Source organism: Nothobranchius furzeri, chromosome 10 (genome assembly GCF_043380555.1).
Source record: "Nothobranchius furzeri strain GRZ-AD chromosome 10, NfurGRZ-RIMD1, whole genome shotgun sequence".
Taxonomy (NCBI): domain Eukaryota; kingdom Metazoa; phylum Chordata; class Actinopteri; order Cyprinodontiformes; family Nothobranchiidae; genus Nothobranchius; species Nothobranchius furzeri.
The window spans coordinates 47,286,981-47,296,100 of NC_091750.1; the positions used below are offsets into that span (position 1 = coordinate 47,286,981).

The window sequence follows — 9,120 nt, forward strand, 5'->3', positions numbered from 1 at the left end:
TGCTCGCCCCGTAATCGGAAGGTTGCAGGTTTGAGCCCTGCTCAGTCTGTCGCTGTCGTTGTGTCCTTGTGCAAGACACTTATCCACTCTTGCCTGCTGGTGGTCGGAGAGACCGGTGGTGCCTGTGTACGGCAGACTCGCCTCTGTCAGTGCGCCCCAGGGCAGCTGGGGCTACAATGTACCTCATCATCACCAGGGTTTGTGTGTGTGAATGGGTGAATGACTGATTGTGTTGTAAAGCGCCTTGGGGGGTTCCAGAACTCTAGAAGGTGCTATATCAAATACAGGCCATTTACCATGTTCTGTGACATAAAGTAGGTAATCTTTCATAGTTTATATTTCCTCCAAAGTCCCTTCTCTCCCTTCTCTCCTCATTTACATGAGCCTAGAGTGTTCACCAGCAGAGTTGCTGATACACAAGAGGGAGCTGTCAATCAACAAGAACGAGTGCTTGTTCCTAGCATGTACTACGGGTGACACAGATGCCTCCGTCAGTATAGCAAACCAACCTGGCTTAAACGCTAACTCTTCCTGCATAGGGAGCCTAAGTCTCCTCCCTTTCCGGTCGGCTCATGGGACCATGGAAGAACAAAAAAATGAATTCAAGTCAATGGGGCTAAAAACGTTATTTTCCACCACACCAGTCACGCACTTTGAGATTTATTAGCTTGTAAAAGTTCGGAATTAGCATGACTACAAATGAGACGTCGGTACGTGGCATGTATGGAGCCTAAGTCACGCCCATCTACTTCCGCATCATGGGTCCCCGGAAGAACGAAAATATGAATGCCAGTCAACGGGGCTAAAAACGTTATTTTCTAACGCCGCTTGTTTTGTGCCATGGATTTCACATATGATGTCCGTGAATTTTAAAGAAGCTTTTTGATACCAGGAAAGCGCTTATTTATGAACATGGGGAAATGCTATTTTAGGTTTTTTGTGAAAATAAGTCCAGGACTACAGATGTGCTTCACGAAGGTGACATCATCAAACCAGACATGGAGAAAACTGAGGGAAAAGGGCTGTAAGTTCAGCAAACTTCCCACATGAGGAAAGAACCACCACGAATCTGGCCATGTGGTAAGTAGCAGCTATGCTAGGGGAGAGGAGATTCTGTGGTGACATCATATATGCTATGGGCTGCATGGTGGCGCAGTGGTTAGCACTGTTGCCTCGCAGCACGAAGGTCGCAGGTTCAAAACTCGCCTTTCTGCGTGGAGTTGCGTGTTCTCCCCATGCATGCGTGGGTTTTCTCCGGGTACTCCGGTTTCCCCCACAGATCACAACATGCCCTATAGGTTAAAAAAAATAATTGTAAGTCGCTTTGGGTAAAAGCGTCTGCTAAGAACATAAACAACATATGCAACGTGCCGATATCTAATTTATAGTCATGCTAATTACAAGCTTTTACAAGTTGATAAATTTCAATGTACAGTACCAGACTGACGTGGTCGAAACACTCATCATTAGTTTTCATTTAAATTGCAGAACAACATATGTGTGATCGAGGGCGTAAGGCAAAGCGGATTTGAAAATAAAGTTTTTAGCCCCATTGACTTGCAATCATTTTTTCGTTGTTTCGGGGTCCCATGAGCCGACCAGAGAGGGAGGAGGCTTAAGCTGGGCGGACACTGTGCGACTTTTTCACTCGTAGCACTCAGCTTCAGCTCAAACTGTACGACTTCCTCGCAGAGCAGGTCTCACGAGTCATGTGCTCACACTGCACGACCCAGTTCTCGGATGCAACCTGACTGCTCACACTGTACGTCTGGTAGCAACACGTCGGACCTAAAAATGTGCTAAAAACAGCAGTTTTTACACAACACGTCAGACTTTTTGTCTTGGTTTTGCCTGTTGTCCTTCGGGAGTGCTTCAGGTGGACACACAGGGATTTATGGGAGTTGGACGAGGAAAACAAAATAAAGAAAGTAAATCTGTGTTTTGTGATCAGTTTAATTTGACATGAACACGACAAACACACTTTCTTGACAATCCTTGTCATTGTGTGTAAAAAACGTGTAGAAATAAAAACGAACAACGTGTGTTATTAGGGAAACAGTGGATGAGCGGTGTTGACGCATGATTACGCATGCGCCGAGAGCGGTTCTGGTACTTTTTGGGACGCAGCCGCTTGCTGCGCTGCTTCAACCCTCACGAGGAACGAGCAAAATATCAAACACTCCAGAAGTCCGTGCAAGCTCACGATTGCTGATCGGTAGCTGGTCACGTGGTGTTAATCGCCTCTCGTAACCCCCTGTATACTACACAACGCTCAGCGCAAAACTCGCCCCGATCTTGTGGATTCTCGTGCGAGTGGAAAATCGGCTCAAAAAAGTGAAAAAGTCACGCAGTGTACGCCCGGCTTTAGGTTCCCTATTGAATTTATGTCAAAATATCAAGCTAACTGTACAAGATGAGGGGGAGGAACAAAAAGGGATTAATCATTTTTGTATTCATGTGGAGCTAAGAGATCGATGTAGCGTTAAACTAGAACTACATTGGACTATTGTTTTAGCCTGTTGTATCGTTAGCAACATTGCGAGTGCCGGCTTTAGATGTTTCCCTGCTTGAAAACTGCAGATTTGATTAACATGAGTGATTATCAGCTCCTCCAGAACCAGATGAAGGCTGAGGAGATAATTCAACAGTTAGAAGCAGGTCTGTCTGAGCAGGAACATATCGAAAACATGCAGCACAGATGGAACAATGCTAGTTGCGTGTGCATGCGCGGTATGAGGCGTGGCTTCCAAGTCCTCACAGAAGGGGAGAGGGAGCAGGGGCGGGATCTATAGTCATCCAAATTTCAACATCACCTCCCCCTCTCCTTGACAACGTCATGGTAAAGGCCACATATTTAAGGTCCCTCCTGTGGATGGCACCCACAGCTGATCCGCGTTACTCAAAAATGCCTATAACTCAGTCGGTTTCACAGATGTTGGAATCAGATGCAAAGTGATAGCTGAAAGTGACTCATGTTACAGTCTGATCACTAACCTAAAATCTTGTGATGTAAGAATGTCACAGAATTATTCTAAATAATTCATAAAACAGCTAAATTTCCAATAATTCTCTACATCACACAACTGACTCTGGAATGAAAGGCATCAGGTGATTTTTATTCCTATAAGGACTGTTAGACCTAGACCCAAGAATTATTGCAGTGATGTTTGCCCCCCCCCCCCCCCCCCCCAAAAAAAAAATTAGCAGCTAAAATCAGGTTTCAGACAACTTGATGCTTTAACTTGATGCTAATGTAGCTACACGTAATACATGATAAAAACAACAAATGCACATGTGAGTCAACAATATGCCCACATGTTAGTTTGGTGTTTTACAGGCGAGCTCTGGCTGCAGCTTCCCTCTGGCCTTGTGTCATTAAGCAGCTCTGCACCTTCTGACCTACATAAAAAAAGGCAGCCTGTGCACCGATCTGCTACCCGGTGATGCAAACAGCGTCTGAGCTCCTCCATGATGCCACGAGCACAGATTATGCTCATGTGAAGGCACAGGTCCTGCACATCTGTGGCTTCGCACTGGTGAATGAAAACTGTGGTTTTGTAGCTCTAAAGCTGTCTGAGGTGTATGATTGAATGCCTGGAGCCATTATAATAATTACTCCTTCTGTATAACATAAAACTGGACTGAGAAGCACATGTTAGGGCCTCGCTAATAAAACTGGCAGAGAATAAGAGGAAGTGAGACAGAACTTGGATTAAAGGCGACCATAACCCCCTCTCCTCCTCACTCTCGTGTCACTAAGATCACATCTCTGCGGTATGGTTTCCTGTGCGTGGTCACCCGTTTGGGTCGACAGAAAGTCCTGAAACTGCTCGCTGTCCTCTTACTTCTTCATCACACGCTTCTTTAACGTGTAAATGAAACCGTCAAGGAAGCAGCTTCCTCCTCACGGCTGTGTCAGAACAAAGAGGCGCTTCAGTTTGAAGTAAACACAATGACGATCCTTCATATTTCCTGCAACATCCCCAGAATAGAAAGCTTCATGAGGGTATTTTTAAGCAGCCATCAGTGCGGGACACTTTCTGCCTTTTAAAAAATGTCCCCATCGACCACGTATTTGGAGGAAGTGATGCGGTGCACGCATGAATGGCTGGTCTTGATCTGCTCTGAATACCCCCGAGTGCACTTCTCTGCTAATAGCAACCAGAACAATGAGAGGGAGCCACGGCTGCACTAAATGGTTTAATGTTTGTGTGACATAAGTGAGGACGATGAATTTATTTCTGAAAGGGTGCATTTTTTAAAAAGCCATTCGTTAGGACAATGACATCAGGCGTTTGAGCTGTTTCTCGATTCCTGAACAGCATAAATTAAAAAAAGCACCAAAACAGCAACAACGATTCAATTCTTTGTACTGGAAGGACCAATTTTCTCTGCTCACACTGATTTCACACTGAAAGATTTGATGGATTTTTTGCAAACGGTTCTGGGAGTGATATTGATGGCTGTTCTCCCTCATGTGTGATTTGGGAAATCTAACAAAACTGTCTTGAGCAGCCAGTGGGTGTTGTAAAATCACTGAGGGACATTTTAATAATGAGAAAAAAATAACCAGCTTTTCAAAAAATGACTCTGGAGGCACAGAGAACTGTGTTTCTAAATAACAAAACAGCTTGTGGGATTTATTTATGACACTTCTTCATCACTAATGTGCAGGCCTTCTGAATGATGAGTCACTCTTTCACTTTGTTTTGCTGTTTTCTGTTCATGCAAGAACTCCAAGATGATGCTCGAGCTAGAATGTCCTGATCTTCTTGATGTAAGGGGCACAGGTAAGGTCTGAGTGTGAAAGCGGGGGGGGGGGGGGGGGGGGGCTCAAGCTATCAAGCTGAGCCCCCACAGGGAACCCCTCTGTGAGCACTCATGCAAAAAGAAGCTCCAAATAATGGGATGAGACATCATTTGACTCAGGCTACAGTAAAATCTGCCCAGTTACCGTCTATGATTAATTACATCTGAAGAAACGCAGTACTACAGTAAATTTGACGTAAAGCTGTTTTGAGAGGAAAACACACTCAAAGGGTATCGATACAGATTCACTGGCCACCTGGATGATTTCACGGGCCAAAAGAAACAAAAGAGGACTGACAGCTTAGTCTGAGTCACACCGCCGACCGCTTTTGGTTCTCTTTCGATGCAGGAAGTAAGACTAGCTTCCTATTCAACCTGGAATTACAAAACTCTCAGAGAGGAGATTAAAAATAAGCAAATGATGTGATCAGATTTCATTCTTTTTATTCCCGAGCAGCAGAAATTAGTTTAGGTGCTTTTAGGGAGATAAGAATGTAACGTACTGAAGAGTCACCAAACAGAATGACAACAATACTCATTATGACACGCCTCCCTATAAATGTAAATATATAGTCTGAACACGACCCATGGGCGGAGCTGTTGTGGGGCGGAGTCTACCGTTGTCGTTCAAACTGTCTCTGCACAAGATTGAGCAGCGCTAGGACCAACTACAGCAACCATGACACATTCTTCGCTATCTGTCAATAGAGCGGTCCACCATACACCATCAAAGACAAAACAAACATCTTTTTTTTTAAATAAAGCACTTAAAGGTGTAATGTGTAAAAAATGAAGCACGAAGGACATCCTGTGGTCAAACGTGGTTACTGCAGTACTCTTTTCTAAATAAAAAAACACTTTCTCACTTCCGGTCTGTGAGTTTCACGGCTGTCGGCGGCTACGGCTCAGCACTAGAAGATTCTTGACAATGAGCGAAGACGAGCCTTACGCAGTAAGTTGATAAATTGGTAAATACATTGCCATGTCTGGTGTTAGCACTCTTTCACAGTAGGGAGCGCGTACTACACATATTACTGTAATATGTCTCCGACATAGAGGAGTAGCCATCTTGCTGTTATAGTTCTGAACGACTCATTAAAGTAAGTAAAACGTCACAACTGACATACTCTTTAATTTTACTCCTAGTACCTCTATCTGCTCATGTCTCAAAGTAAAGCCCACGTCTAAATCGTCCAAAGTTGATGCCAAAGCCGTTTAAAATGTTCACCCTTCCTGAGCCGATGCCATCTTTGTAGTTTTTCTCGATGGCAGCTCTGGTGCTAAGCCCGCCCAGCGCCTCCAGCATCCAAACAAGCATCCAGGTGGATTAAGTTTTACTAAATTCTGCCTTTTTGGGCAAAAAAGAAACAATAATTCTTCATCCTTTCATTTCTGATGAATAATAATCACCTCTCACCCGCCCTCGTCACCAGAACACAAACCTAGAACTAAAGCAACAGTAAGAGAAGATAATTGTTGAAATTTATTTAATTAAGGAGAATAATGGAGGTCTAATTGCCACTCTACGGCCAGTAGAGTGGATTTCCATTCGTTTGGCCTTCCTGGGACAATGGCGATAAGAACACAGCTCTGTGGAGGTGAATTATGATGTGAGAAGAAGCGAGTCAAAGTGGAAGACCAATAAATTGCTCCTTACGCTGAGAGTTCAAACTGCATTTGATCGTGTCAAACATTCAACCCAACCACAGCCGCGACCACATGGGACGAGGAGTCAGTAGCCCAGTAGAAATGAAATGGCCCGTCCTTTGAGTGCACTGGCTTACGTAAGCTGCTGCTGCTCGTCTTCCTACTGCTCAGCTCCTCATCCCTTCTTTTCTTCCCCCCCTTTCAGGAGCCAGTAGCCCCCCCCCCCCCCCATTCCACCCCACCCCCGAAGCCCTGAAACACACATAACCCACATTAGACCCGACTCCTGCATCCCTCATTGTCTCTGCCACCTTGAAAAACAACACCCCTGCTCAGGTTGTGCTCCTCCACTCCATCATTGTCTGTGCAAATCTCCCAATCCCCCTTTATCCCGACAAATCCCAGAAAACTGCACGCCGATGGCTTTTCCCCTTTTAGTCTTTGAAATGTGCCTCAGGAATTACCACTCGTCTTTATCTATCTATTTTTATTGATGCCTGCATCTTCTTTCATTCTCTAAATGTCCCTCCCTCCTCCCTCCACCTTGCCCTCATCTCTGAGTCCTGCAGCTACAAACGCTCAAGGTTTTGTGCGGCGCCTTCCTGACATTGTCATAACACTGATTTCTAAGGCGATCATGCCTCATTGGGGAGAGCACAAAGGATGGAGACAGGAATGATGGTTGTGTGCCTGGATGGGGGGTGGACAATGAGATGGGGGGTGATGTTGTAGTCAGAAGAGGAGAAGGAGGAGAGCAGGCCTGAGATGAAATGCGACAAAGGTTGAACGAGTAAATGTGTGATGCACCTCAGCTGATTGAATAAAGGACAGTTTTAAGGAGGAGACATCAACACAATGAGCTGGAGGGGGGGTGTTGCTATGATGATGCCAAACCGTTATTCCACATCCTCACTGCCTCATGACGGGCTGGATTAAGAGCATATGCGTGTCTGGATGCAGGTATGTGGCGAGCGCGGCGTGCACATCCATCCATCTGAATTCATTATCATCACAAAGAGATCGTCAAAGATGCCGGGCAGGAATGTCAAAATCTCCGCTTACCTCCACATTTCAGTCCAGCTCGACCCTGCCTGGTCTCATCCTGTTCCTCTCTGTCGACTCCCTCCCCTCTTCTCCCCATGGCAGCATTTTTCTGCTATCTATCTCCACGGCGAGGCTCTCTTTCTTTCTTTCCCTTCCTCCTCCTCCTCTAGCAGTTCCTCCCGGCTGATGTCCTCTGTCACTCCCCCCTCGCTCTCGGTCTCTCGTTCTCCAAAAATATAATACAACCGCACTTCCCGGTCTGTGTGTCCGCAGCAGCAGCAGCTCGTGTGTTACTGTTGCTGAAGTCAAGAGGCAGGTTGATTTGTGCTGCCCTCCTCCCTCTTTCTCTCCCTCTCGCGCTGAATCTATTCCATTCACATCACACTAAAGCCAGCCCCCTCTTTCTCCTCCCTCCCTCCTCGTCTCCTTGTCAGAGGGAGGTGAAGGCAGAGACGGACAGACCGCAGCAACCACGTGAGGCTTACACCTCTGAAGCTCAAAATCCTAAATTGCTGATGCAACACCTGATCCTATCTTTCACCCACCTTCCTGGTGCTCACTCACAGATGGTAGGAATAATCAGAAAGACTCCTTCTTTGGACATGGGTTTAGGGTTAGGGCAATGGTGAGAAGTGTGGCAGTGTGTTTATTAGTTACGACCTTGCTGTGTTATTCCTGGATGTACAGTCTGTGTGGTCTGAGGTAAGGATGCTCCAGAGCGGAGACGTTTGTGAGACAGAACCAGTCCCGAAGAAACCCACATACCTGCAAATTTGTGCAAACCCCTTTTGATGATGCTCAGGAGAGGAGATGATGAATCATGCTGCTCCCATACTCAGGAACCATCCCCCTAATTACAGCGTGGAGTTTTGTCCCGGCCATGACATATGGTTGTGTGTGTGTGTGTGTGTGTGTGTGTGTGTGTGTGTGTGTGTGTGTGTGTGTGTGTGTGTGTGTGTGTGTGTGTGTGTGTGTGTGTGTGTGTGTGTGTGTGTGTGTGTGTGTGTGTGTGTGTGTGTGTGTGTGTGTGTGTGTGTGTTATGAGGTCAACAGCTCAGGCCTAAGGTTGGGGGCAGGGACGGAGGAGAGGCCTGTGTGTGTCTCATGAAGATAAGACAAATAAAAACACAGGCTGGAGATGATAGACGTTTAAACAGTTTTCTTGAAAAAACAAAAAACAAGCGTACCTCTTTGGTTGGCGAGGACTTCGCTCTTTTATGCAGAAATGGTCAATTTTACTCTTCACAGCCTGCAGGAGAAGAAATCCTAAATTTATTCATTTTTCCACAAGAAATGATCAATTTGACCAAATAAAACAAGCCTCTTTAATAGTTTTACTTCTTCCTTCCTCATAGACACCGGCCTGTAAACAGGACAGTGGTAATCAGCTGTCTGTGGTTTCTGCAGGATAACGTACAACAGCACTCAAAGCTACAGTGACACCATGTGGAGATTCAAAATCCTCAAACTGCCTGAGTGGAAGAACTGATGCAGCCCCGATCAAAAGTTTAAAACACAGTTTCACATGGTGGAATCTTAACTAGGGTCCAAGTAGAGCTTCAAAATGCAACAAGAGGACGTGGGAGTGAGACTGAAGGTTTTCTAAGCAGCAAACTTCAA

The 9,120-nt window shown here is 45.6% G+C and overlaps 1 protein-coding gene across 5 annotated transcripts in view; it reads right to left on the reverse strand.

Moving 5' to 3' along the window:
• sipa1 (signal-induced proliferation-associated 1) overlaps window positions 1-8,710 on the reverse strand; it is a 38,494-nt gene extending 29,784 nt beyond the window's left edge. For 3 of the 5 annotated variants that reach the window (XM_054730555.2, XM_015961426.3, XM_054730557.2), the window contains exon 1: window positions 7,519-8,189. The gene's annotated coding sequence lies outside the window, so the exon portion shown is untranslated. Of the gene's footprint in view, window positions 1-7,518; window positions 8,190-8,265; window positions 8,536-8,687 lie in introns of those variants that run through there. The other 2 variants (XM_070555304.1, XM_070555303.1) reach the window with 2 other exon arrangements.
• Between the last annotated feature and the right edge of the window lie 410 nt (window positions 8,711-9,120).